At 37.4% G+C, this 12555-nt stretch overlaps 1 protein-coding gene across 2 annotated transcripts in view; it reads right to left on the reverse strand.

Annotated features, from left to right (window-relative positions):
• The window catches only part of KCNIP4 (potassium voltage-gated channel interacting protein 4), a 1307639-nt gene that overhangs the window by 805379 nt on the left and 489705 nt on the right, over positions 1-12555 (reverse strand). The window lies entirely within an intron of this gene.

Consider the following 12555-nt stretch of genomic DNA (forward strand, 5'->3'; position numbering starts at 1 on the left):
GCTGCGATTCATGGGGTCTCAAAGAGTCGGACACGACTGAGTGACTGGACTGGACTGAACTGAACTGAGATTCCTAATATATGCACTTTCCCTGTTTCTGCTCCCTAACCTTCATTTTCCTCTCATCCAATCAATATGAATCTTTCTCTTTGTCCTCCCCTCCAAGCCCAAGTTGTCACCTGGCTAATTTCAGAGTTTTTTCCCCTCATAGTTCAGTATTCACGGAGGACAGCTAGAAAGTTAATCCCAGCTAGTAAGTATATTTTATATTATTGTGTTATTAAGATTATTATTACCATGAATCTGACTCATTAACAACCTTAAAGATGAGACGTCTATGAAAACCAGAAAGGAATAGAAAGAGATAATGATTACCAGCATTTGAGTAATTCTTTATAGAGGGCTTTCACAAATACTCTTTCATTTGACCACAAAACAGCTTGTCACCATAGGTGTGATTAATATTCCATTTTTATAGGTATGGAAGTTGAACCTAATAATTTATTCTTGAAGGTGACATGCCCCTTATGACTTAAACTTCTTCCTGGAGACCTAGTATGACAATATCATGGCTTAGATCATGCCTGCTTAACACCACTATCTGTAGGGACATGATGATAAAGATGAACATTTATCAAGTAGGTGCTCTGTGCTAACGGCACTGTTGCATCAAGAATTTTACATATATTGGCTTGTTCAGTGCTCACAGTGATGTTATGGCCTTGCGCTGTTATCATTTTCATAACATGTGAGGAAAGTGAGGTTCTGTCCAGGGACAATCCACCAGCCTTACCCTTGTATCAAGCTGTTCTCATCTTAATCACTATGCATAGCATATTCCTACCCTTCTATCCAAGGAGATTGGATTTTTATCTTTGAGCCCAAATCAAGCCATTAGACCCTCCCCACCTACTGCATTTGTTTGGTTTTTCCATTGCCACTGGATTAGAAATTTCACTTGTATTTAAGAATGGCAACCATCTGTCTCACACCATGAAAAAATTCAGCATTAAATTATTTGACTTGATTTTCCCATTGAATTAATGTTAATGAATTTTGGCTCTGAAAACCTGTGCTTCAAAAGAACTCCATGGATCCCTAACTTTTAAATTAGCTTAGAGTTTCCTTTCACTTCCAAGAAGAAGGCTTTATTTAAAATGTACTTAATAAAAATGTGTGCACTTCAAAGATAAGCAAATATATTTTCATATGACTTAAAACAGGGCCTTTGTACTTCACCTCATGATATCATTGATACCATATTACTCTTAAAAAGTAAACTCAGGCAATTTAGATAATGCACATTTTCACTTGGACATAGATTTATAAATGCTGTTTTTGTTTCTGATAGTGGAATGGGACATCATGGATCTGGTTTTATCAAAGTTCTGTCAGTTACTAATTATTAGACCTTGAGCAAGTTTCTCATATTCTCTAAACCTCAGTTTCCTGAGCTCTGAAATGGAGCTAGCATATCAGGCTCCTTTTTCTTTGTGTGTGTGTGTATGTGTTTTTTTTTTTCTCTTTTGAGTATTTAAATAAATAAATAGATATAAATTGGCATATGTCTTTGCATAATATGCACTTAACCAATATTAATTCACATTCTTCCTTTAGCCTTTCCAACATGGACATTTTAATCTTGCTCACCAGGTTTGTTAAGCCTTAAATCAGATGTGGGTATTTCTCGGCACTTGAAACTGAGAAATAGTATATTAAGGAAACAATAAATAAAGGTAACTTTTAGGATAAAGCTACAACTTTCATGACCCAAAGGAAAAGTTGAAACTGAATATCGTAAAACCATATTCTATGTTCTTTGAAGTAAGACTTTATTGACTTGCATTTTATCTTTAAACCCTGGTGTATTTCCTTATTCTTAGGTGTTGCTTCCTTGAAATGCTTAGACCTACATAAATAGTGATACTGCATTATGTAGGTGATAAAATACATGTGTACAAAAAGCAGCATATTTCTGTGCTGCTCTACCTTTAGGAGCTTTACCTTTCTATCTAAAAGCTCTTTCAATTGTTTTGAAATGACACTGATTAAGTTATAGAGAAAGGCTTTGTTTGATGATACCCTGCCTTAATCCCTATCCATTCCAATTGCCTTCCACCAAAGATGGCAGCCTAGAGGAGCGCATGGCAGTCCACTCCAGTACACTTGCGGGGAGAATCCCATGGACAGAGGAGCCTGGTGGGCTACAGCCCATAGGATGGCAAAGAGTCGGGACATAACTGAAACAACTTAACATACATAAACACAGAGAGGGCAAACAATGGCTCTCATTGTAAGGAGGCTAACAGGAGCTCACGGTATCTGCAGATAGTAGTTGACACAGTCATTGGATGATACGATTTCTGACTCTCAGAAGAGAAAGTGTCAGAATTTTGCTGCAAATAATTCAAACTGTGGCTTTGGAGGCTGCTTTTTTTATAGTCTCATGACATCTTGTTCATAACTCTCTCAAGCTGTTTTTATATTCTAAATTTTCATTTTATACACGTAAAGCATGTCCCTATTGAGATTTTGGGACAATGCCTAATTTGATTTTATATATGTCTGGAAGAGAATAGTAGATTCTCAATAAATTTTAGTGGAAGAAGGAAAGGGGAAAAAAGGATGGGAAGAAGAAAAATTGCAAGTATAAGAAAAAGGAAGCCTATGTCATTAATATAATTAGAGCCAAAAATTCGTATTTGTTTCACTACACCAAACAACCTCTCTTAAAGTAACTACATTTTGAACTGAGCTCATTACCCAAGTAGTCAATAAAGCAACTCTATTGATAATAGTACCATCAATCCCCCACTCTGTAATGACTTTAGTTAACATCATCCTTTATCTGAAAGTTCTTTTTAGCTTTTATGCTATTTTTCAAACTGAATTTGAGGCACTGTAAATGACCATGGCTCCTTGGTAAAAAGATGACAAAAATATGTAAGCTAATGTATTGTTCTGTGTTTCCCCACAGTGTGGCAGCAGAGACTTAAGAAGTGGGAAAAGCCACCAGTGTTTGGGGGAATATTCATGCAAGAGTCTGGTTCAGGGAGACCCAGCTCACAGAGCAGTTCTCAGCTAGGATATGCATGGGGATCAAAATGCCAATCAATTTTTAGTGCTTCAAACTCTAACAAAAGAAACTATTGGTTAGTGAGCTTCATATGTTTACTGTAACATACTCAATGACTTCACGGAGGGATCAAATCCCTTTTCAGTTTTTAGCAGGTAAAATTTGTTGGAAATGTTACTATTAGTGTTGGAATAAGTAAAGGTAAACACAGTAGGCTGACTTACATTATATACATCTATTGAAAGAAGATCTAATTAATTGTAATTAGACAATGAAGCACCCTCTATGACAGATTAGTGAAATGAAAATAGAAGCAATTCAGAAAGTGTGCTGTGGTTCATCTGGCAAGTGGGAAGTGAATGGTAGATAAAAAACAGTATAGTATTACCATTCATTCCACAACCATCACCTTCCCACCTCCACTGCTATGGCACTACTCTATTCCAGGTAGAGAAATGCAAATGGCTAGGAGGGAGCCCTGATGTGGAAGAGTTCATTCTTTAGCCATAGAGGTGAGCAGGTAATTAAATCACCTGGTTAGTATGTGAAATGAGACCAAAACCATTCAACTGTGTATGTAGGTTGTACACTGAGGACTGAAATTACTTCTTCCCCTATAGATACACTGTTTATGTTGCACTGACTTACTATTCTGCTGTCTTCATTAGGGTACCTTTACTATGCAAGAGATTCTTCCAGGCAAATAACTTGATAGAGGAAATTCAAGAAATTAAAGGAATTCCCAGAAATACCCACCATGCTGGCCATATCATCTTGCCTTGGGGAGTTTAGAGAGCTGGCATAGGATAAATAAGTACTATAAAATAGCATGTATATAAAATGAGGAATAATTGTCCTTGCAATGTCTTTATTTTCAGATTTGTGAAAGCATTTCTACATTTGTATCTTTCTCATTGGAATAGATATCTTATGCTCAAATCTTGTAAAAAGATAAATGACAATAACTTGAGGACATCATTATGAATACAGTTCTGTATTTTTCTTTGTAATTCCAAAAGTAATAATCTTCACATTAATGAAATAAATTGCTGTGTAAATATACTTACCAATTAATGATGTTATTTTTAAAGATTCATTTCTTTTACAAAAAGACATTCGAGCCCTTAATGCTTTCAGAAGAGGAAGTGAGACTCAGAGAGTTTATATGCTCTATTCAGTACCACACAGAGAGCAGGAGAAAGATCAGGTCTACAATTCTGGTGTAAGAAGTAGCATAGTATAAGCATTTTTTCAAACTTAAGTAGTACATACTGTTGTTTTAGTCACAAAGTCGTGTCTGACTCTTTTGCAGCCCAATGGACTGTAGCTTGCCAGGCTCCTCTGTCCATGGAATTCTCCAGGCAAGAATACTGGAGTGGGTTGCCATTCCCTTTTCTAGGGATCTTCTCAACTTAGGGATTGAACCAGAGTCTCCTGCACTGCAGACAAATTCTTTACTGTCTGAGCCACCAGGGAAGGCCATAGATCTGATTTAAATGAAAAAAATGTTGAGGGGTCTTTATGATACACCTGTGAATCCATAATCACTTATATAATAGAGTCAGAAAAACATGGGCTTGAATCTTAGATATTTCTCCTAACATCTGTGGGATTTTGTTCCGTTTATTAAACACATTCAATCCCATTTGTTCATTTACTAATAGTATTCATCACAACAGTATGTTGTGAGAATTGAATATCAGAACATAGGCAGATCATTTAGCCTTTATGGGGCATGCACTAAATGTCCAATATGTTTTTATTATCACCTTAATCATTTCTATCTGCTAACTACTTGTTAGCTAACGACTTGTTCAGCTTTGCTACTTGGTTGTTCTCAGTTAGATCTCATTTAGATATCCACAAAGGAATAAAAAGAAGCAAAACCTTTGGCTTGAACAAGGGTACAGGAAAACTTTGATTTATTCTGCCAGATCTATCTATCAGTCAGACCTGAAGGTAGGAAAAAGATTTAGGAGAGCTAGATTTACTAATAAGTTTAACTGAGGTGCAAAAGTGGCACCTCATATCCAAGAAAACAGGTTAAAAATTGTAAACAGATCCAAGTATGATTTCCTTTCATGAAATAAACGTAGTAGGTCCTCTAAAAAAGATACTTCATAAATCATTGAGGATAATGAAGTCCCTGAGAAATTGAGGACATTAGCCTTGTGTTGTCAGTCAGTATTTCTAATGTGAGACAGTCAAACCTGGGAAACCAGAAAAATCTGAACTGTAAGATGCATCTTTACCTTTTAAAGATAATGAGATTTCCCTGAAATAACCTTAAAAACAAACCATGAGTGATTTGCATATTCTGATACTGTTCCTAAGTTGTATTTATGCTTTCAAAGATGACAGTAACATGATATCTTCAGTTATATTTCCCCAAGGCAAAAACATCTTCAGTTCAGCAGAGAAAAGCATGTTGTCACTAACTCAAGGCAATTGGATCCCTACAAGCCTGATGTTTTTTCCACATGGCACACAGAGGAAAAGGACAGATATTTTAGAAAAGACATCATCAGATTATTGATTTCCACACAACAAAACATAACCACTTCAAGCCAAGTGTATATTTCCATGGAGAATGTAGAGCCTACAAACACAGCCCTAATGGGAAAAATAGTAACTAAATGACTGTGGCTTTTATTTCTTAAAAAGAATTAAAATTACATTTGTGGGTAAACAAACCCGATCAGCCCAGGGTCATTGGAGGGTTAGAGAAGGGAATCAGACACAAGGACAAAAAGAAAGAAATATTAAAGTAAAAGGAGGTAACAGAATGCTAGCAAACAGAATCCAATAACATATTAAAAAGATCATATATCATGACCAAGTGGGCTTTATCCCAGGGATGCAAGGATTCTTCAATATTTACAAATCAATCAGTGTGATACACCACATTAACAAATTGAAAGATAAAAACCATATGATTATCTCAATAGATGCAGAGAAAGCCTTTGACAAAATTCAACATCCACTTATGATAAAAACCCTCCAGAAAGCAGGAATAGAAGGAACATACCTCAACATAATAAAAGGCATATATGTTAAACCCACAGCAAATGTTCTCCTCAATGGTGAAAAATTGAAAGCATTTCCCCTGAAGTCAAGAATCAGACAAGGATGCCCACTCTCACCACTGCTATTCAACGTAGTTTTGGAAGTTTTAGCTAGAGCAGTCAGAGAAGAAAAAGAAATAAAAGGAATCCAGATTGGAAAAGAAGAAGTAAAACTCTCATTGTTTGCAGATGACAGGATCCTCTACATAGAAAACCCTAAAGACACCACCAGAAAATTACTAGAGCTAATCAATGAATATAGTAAAGTGGCAGGATATAAAATTAACACACGGAAATCTCTTGCATTCCTTTACACTAACAATGAGAAAACAGAAAGAGAAATTAAGGAAACAATTCCATTCACCATTACAATGAAAAGAATAAAATACTTAGGAATAAATCTACCTAAAGAAACAAAAGACCTATCTATAGAAAACTATAAAACACTGATGAAAGAAATCAAAGATGACACAAATAGATGGAGAAATATACAATGTTCTTGGATCAAAAGAATCAATATAGTGAAAATGAGTATACTACCCAAAGCAATCTATAGATTCAATGTATCCCTATCAATCTACCAACAGTATTTTTCAGAGAACTAGAATAAATAATTTCGCAATTTGTATGGAAATATGAAAACACTTGAATAGCCAAAGCAATCTTGAGAAAGAAGAATGGAACTGGAGGAATCAACCTGCCTGACTTCAGACTATACTACAAAGCTACAGTCATCAAGACAGTATGGTACTGGCACAAAGACAGAAAAATAGATCAATGGAATAAAATAGAAAGCCCAGAGATAAATCCACACACCTATGGATACCTTACCTTTGACAAAGGAGGCAAGAATATACAATGGAGAAAAGACAATCTCTTTAACAAGTGATGCTGAGAAAACTGGTCAACCACTTGTAAAAGAATGAAACTAGAACACTTTTTAACACCATACACAAAAATAAACTCAAAATGGATTAAAGATCTAAATGTAAGACCAGAAACTATAAAATTCCTAGAGGCAAAACACTCTCCGAGATAAATCACAGTAGGATCCTCTATGACCCACCTCCGAGAGTAATGGAAATAAAAGCAAAAATAAACAAACGGGACCTAATTAAACTTAAAAGCTTTTGCACAATGAAGGAAACTCTAAACAAGGTGAAAAGACAGCATTCAGAATGGGAGAAAATAATAGCAAATGAAGCAACTCAAAAGAATTGATCTCAAAAATATACAAGCAGCTCATGCAGCTCAATTCCAGAAAAATAAACGACCCAATCAAAAAATGGGCCAAAGAACTAAATAGACATTTCTCCAAAGAAGACATACAGATGGCTAACAAACATATGAAAAGATGCTCAACATCACTTATTATCAGAGAAATGCAAATCAAAACCACAATGAGGTACCATCTCACACCAGTCAGATTGGCTGCTATCCAAAAGTCTACAAGCAATAAATGCTGGAGAGGGTGTTGGAGAAAAGGGAACCCTCTTACATTGTTGGTGGGAATGCAAACTAGTACAGCCACTATGGAGAACAGTGTAGAGATTCCTTAAAAATCTGGAAATAGAACTGCCATATGACCCAGCAATCCCACTGCTGGGCATACATACTGAGGAAACCGGAACTGAAAGAGACATGTGTACCCCAATATTCATCACAGAACTGTTTATAATAGCCAGGACATGGAAGCAACCTAGATGCCCATTGGCAGATGAATGGATAAGAAAGCTGTGGAACATATACACAATGGAATATTACTCAGCTATTAAGAAAAATGAATTTGAATCAGTTCTAATGAGGTGGATGAAACTGGAGCCTATTATACACAGTGAAGTAAGTCAGAAAGAAAAACACCAGTACAGTATATTAACACATATATATGGAATATAGAAAGGTGGTAATAATGACCCTATATGTGAGATAGCAAAAGAGACACAGATGTGAAGAACAGATTTTTCAACTCTGGGAGAAGGCAATGGTGGGATGATTTGAGAGAATAACATTGAAACATGTATATTATCATATGTGAAACAGATCACCAGTCCAGTTCTGATGCATGAGACAGAGTGCTCAGGGCTGGTGTACTGGAATGACCCTGAGGGATGGGATGGGGACAGATGTGGGAAGGTGGTTCAGGATGGGGAACATGTACACCCATGGCTGATTCATATCAATGTATGTCAAAAACCACTACAATAAAAAATAAAGTAAAAAGAGGGATAGATATAGAAAGTGAACATTAAATTATAACTTAAAAAAAAAAACACTAAAGAAAAGGCTTTCTCCTCATCAGAGTCTTTTCATTTATCTATTCCCAAATGTCCATCCCCACGTCCTACATGGAGAATGGAGGAGAAAGTAGGGTGATTTTACTCTTTCCCACTGGAAGCATCACTATCTAAGCCTGATCTATCCATTCTTTTGGGGGAGATTTGTGCCTGAAATAAGATTGTTCACTCATTTTATACCCTTTCAATCACTCATTCATTCATTTTTACTTCCATTCTAAACATGATCTATGAAGTCTATTTATTCAGTACTAATTTCCCAATATTACCTAACACAACTCATTCTCTATACTATTCCATCCATCTTAAATCTCTTTCAGTGGCTTGAACATGTACCTTGTTTTGTCAGAAACTGTTCCCTTCTTTGTCTCACAGAAAATCTTTCTGATGCAGGGATTGAATTCAACCAGGTCTCCCCTCATTGCAGGAAGACTCTCTATCATCTGAGCCACCACCAGGGAGCTCCCTTTACCTCACTAGCTTTCACTTATCCTTTGGGTCCCTGCTTAAACCATCACTTTCTCTAAAGAAGATTTCCAGAAACTCATCAACTTGGCTTGCTCTTAGTGACAGGTACCCCTGCTCTGGAAGAACCCTCTTCATTTCTAGTATCATACTCACTGCAGAGGTAAGTGTCTCCTTCAGTGAGCTGTATCTGTCCTATTCTCTAGCATTATGTGCTGTCATCTTCTTGCAGACCAGTTGCACAGAGTAGCAGCTCAACAGATGATTGTTGCATGAGAGAATAAACAAATCAAGACTCTGAATGTTGACAAAAATATCAAGCATAAAGACCTACAACAAGCTGTAAGTTTGAGCAAGGTGCTATGTGAAGCAAGGGAGTATTTATAGGAGGAACTAAGGATCTATGTATCTTCAGAGAAATTAGTTACTTTTCCCCTTCATTGCCATAAAGAATGATACTTATATCTGCTCTATGATGTTGAGGGCAGGCAGTTTGTAGCTCAGCTGGTAAAGAATCTGCCTGCAATGCAGGAGACCCTGGTTCAATTCCTGGGTCAGGAAGATTCCCTGGAGAAATGATAGGCTACACACTTCAGTATTCTTGGGCTTCACTGGTGGCTCTGTTGGTAAAGAATCCACCTGCAATGAAGCACAAGCTAGAGTCAAGATTGCCAGGAGAAATATCAATAACCTCAAATATGAAGATGACACCACTCTTACGGCAGAAAGCAAAGAGGAACTGAAGAGCCTCTTGAAGAAAGTGAAAGAGAAGAGTGAAAAAGTTGGCTTAAAACTCAACATTCAAAAAACTAAGATCATGGCATTCGATCCCATCTCTTCATGGCAAATAGATGGGAAACAATGGAAACAGTAACAGACTTTATTTTCTTGGGCTCCAAAATCACTGCAGATGGTGACTACAGCCATAAAATTAGAAGATGCTTGCTCCTTGGAAGAAAAGCTATGACCAACCTAGACAGCATATTAAAAGCAGAGACATTACTTTGCCAAAAAAGCTCCATCTAGTCAAAGCTGTGGTTTTTCCAGTAGTCATGTATGTATGTGAGAGTTGGACCATAAAGAAAGTTGAGCACTGAAGAACTGATGCTTTTGAACTGTGGTGTTGGAGAAGACTCTTGGGAGTCCCCTGGACTGCACGGAGATCCAACAAGTCCATCCTAAAGGAAATCAGTCCTGAATATTCATTGGAAGGACTGATGCTGAAGCTGAAGCTCCAATACTTTGGCCACCTGATGGGAAAAATGGACTTATTGGAAAAAGACCCTGATTCTGGGAAAGACTGAAGGTGGAAGGAGAAGGAGATGGCAGAGGGTGAGATGGTTGGATGGCATCACTTACTCAATGGACATGAGTTTGAGCAAGCTCTGGGAGTTGGTGATGGACAGCAAAACCTGGTGTGCTGCAGTCCATGGGGCCACAAAGAGTAGGACATGACTGAGCAACTGAACCGATGATGTTGAGACTGTTTCTTCTAATAGCCCAAAACTGAGTCAAAGTGCTAACTAACTCAATTCCAATGCTGTGTTAGTCTCTTGGTCATACCTGACTCTGTGACTCCCTGGACGCAGTCCTCCAGCCTCCTCCATCGTGAGATTTCCCAAGCAAGAATACTGGAATTGGTTGCTATTTCCTTCTCCAGGGGATCTTCCTGGACCAGGGATCAAACCTGTGTCCTCGGCACTGGTAGGTGGGTTCTTTACCACTGAGCCCCTGGGAATTCAATTCTAATGAATTATCTAAAACCGAGGTCCAATGCCACTCCAAGTGCAGATCAGAAGAGCTGGACAGGTCCTACTGACAACAATCCCTCCTTCACTTTTATCCATAGAAAACTGATGAGATGACTTGGAGAAAACAGCAGAGATGAGATTGGTAGAATTTCATCCCTCTTTTCTCTCAGAACCCTCTAAACTAAACTGGTTGGTAACACCCATGAGTCACTTGTAAACATCTGGGCTGCCCATAAGAAGGAAAGAATTGCATTGATTTCTTCTGCTATAGACTGCTTAGACACAGAACACTCAGGTCCTCCTTAGCACAACCAGCAAATCAGACAAGAACCTGGTTATTTGTGCCTGGGAAGATCTACAGCTTAGGAACATATGCGTTAATATAGACTGATGCCTAGTTACAGTCTAAAGAAAAATGAAAACTGGAGATTGCTAGAACAGTCCAGCTGTGCAAAGAATGTGGTGTAGTGTCCTTAGGGAAAATAGTTCCAACTTTTCCTAGTCCATGAGGCACTAATAGGATGTAAGAGAAGATCCCAATGATGTCTATGCCTCCATGTGGAGGATAATGATGGAACTGGGGCTGCCTGAACAGATAGTAAGTCTAATATAGCTAAAGAGTTCTCAGTGGAGGCAAGACCATGGAAGTTGAATAACAACACCCAGGAAAACCATGAGCACCACACACTCAGAAAGAGATATATTACAGTGGAATCAGGGACTTTCTCCCCATAAACAGTAATTAACATAGGAATCATGTAACTTTCTTTCCCCTTCACTCTGCCTCATGTACTAGAAGAGCTTGGTCATAAATGAAAGGGGAAGGGAGGTAGAAAGTTTTGAACCAAACATGCAATAAGAATTTCAAGGTACTAAACTTTAATATCTGAAATTAATTAAGAAATTCTAGAAGATTCCCAAGATGTCATTAAGGGGCAGAAAGGAGGATGAATATTAAAATGAGGTGGTTATCAAAAGAAATAAAAGCATCTCACATTTTTGTTCTGAAGAGCTGAGATTTTTTTCAATCAACAAGCTATGTTTCTATCTATTCCAGAACTTTATCTTACCCAGTATGAATTACTCTGTTCCTACCCACCTTCATAGTCAAGGACTTTTATCTAATTTCTTTACCTACAGTAATTAACCCCTGTTGCTGATACATTGATTAACAATCAGAAAGCACTTGTTGAAATGAAGAACACTTCACATCAACTCAAATTCAATTTAACAGAAGGATGAGGAAATACCCAGTGATGTGATACAATGCCGCCACCAGTGCACTTCACTTCACAGTTACACTCTCTGCATCCACAGGCTTCTGTGACCCACCATAGGAGACTCAAACTGCAAGACTTCTGTACCAACCACTACCATTTATTGTGGGGTTTGTTATCTACTCAATTACCGTTTATTCCACATAAGATTCCATTTATTCCACATAAGATTCCATGCCTAGGTATTACTATTCCCATCTCACACAGAGAAAAACTAAAACTTTGAGAAGTTAGAAGCCTGTCCCATGGACATGTAGCCAATAAGATATGAAATGAGATTTCTCAACTCAGGGCTTTTTTTCTTCCAAACCTTGTGCCTATTCCACTCTCCCACATATTTCTACAGTGTCTCTTCTCTGAACTTTCATTACAATCAAATATAGCACACCCACTCACTCTATCAAATATTCAGTGACTTTCCACAGAACCAATTAAGTGGCTTGAGCAAATGTATCAACAATTGTGAACATACAATTCAAGTTCAATACTACTGTGAAGAATAAGTCAAAAGAAAATATGATCCCCCATTTATTCTTTCTTTTTCTCAGCAATTAGTTCTAAGACATTAAGATAAATCACTGCATTTTCTTTATAATGGGAGGAGACATTAATCTTCCCTTATCATCA

This window comes from Bos indicus x Bos taurus, chromosome 6 (genome assembly GCF_003369695.1).
Source record: "Bos indicus x Bos taurus breed Angus x Brahman F1 hybrid chromosome 6, Bos_hybrid_MaternalHap_v2.0, whole genome shotgun sequence".
NCBI classification, from domain to species: Eukaryota; Metazoa; Chordata; class Mammalia; order Artiodactyla; family Bovidae; genus Bos; species Bos indicus x Bos taurus.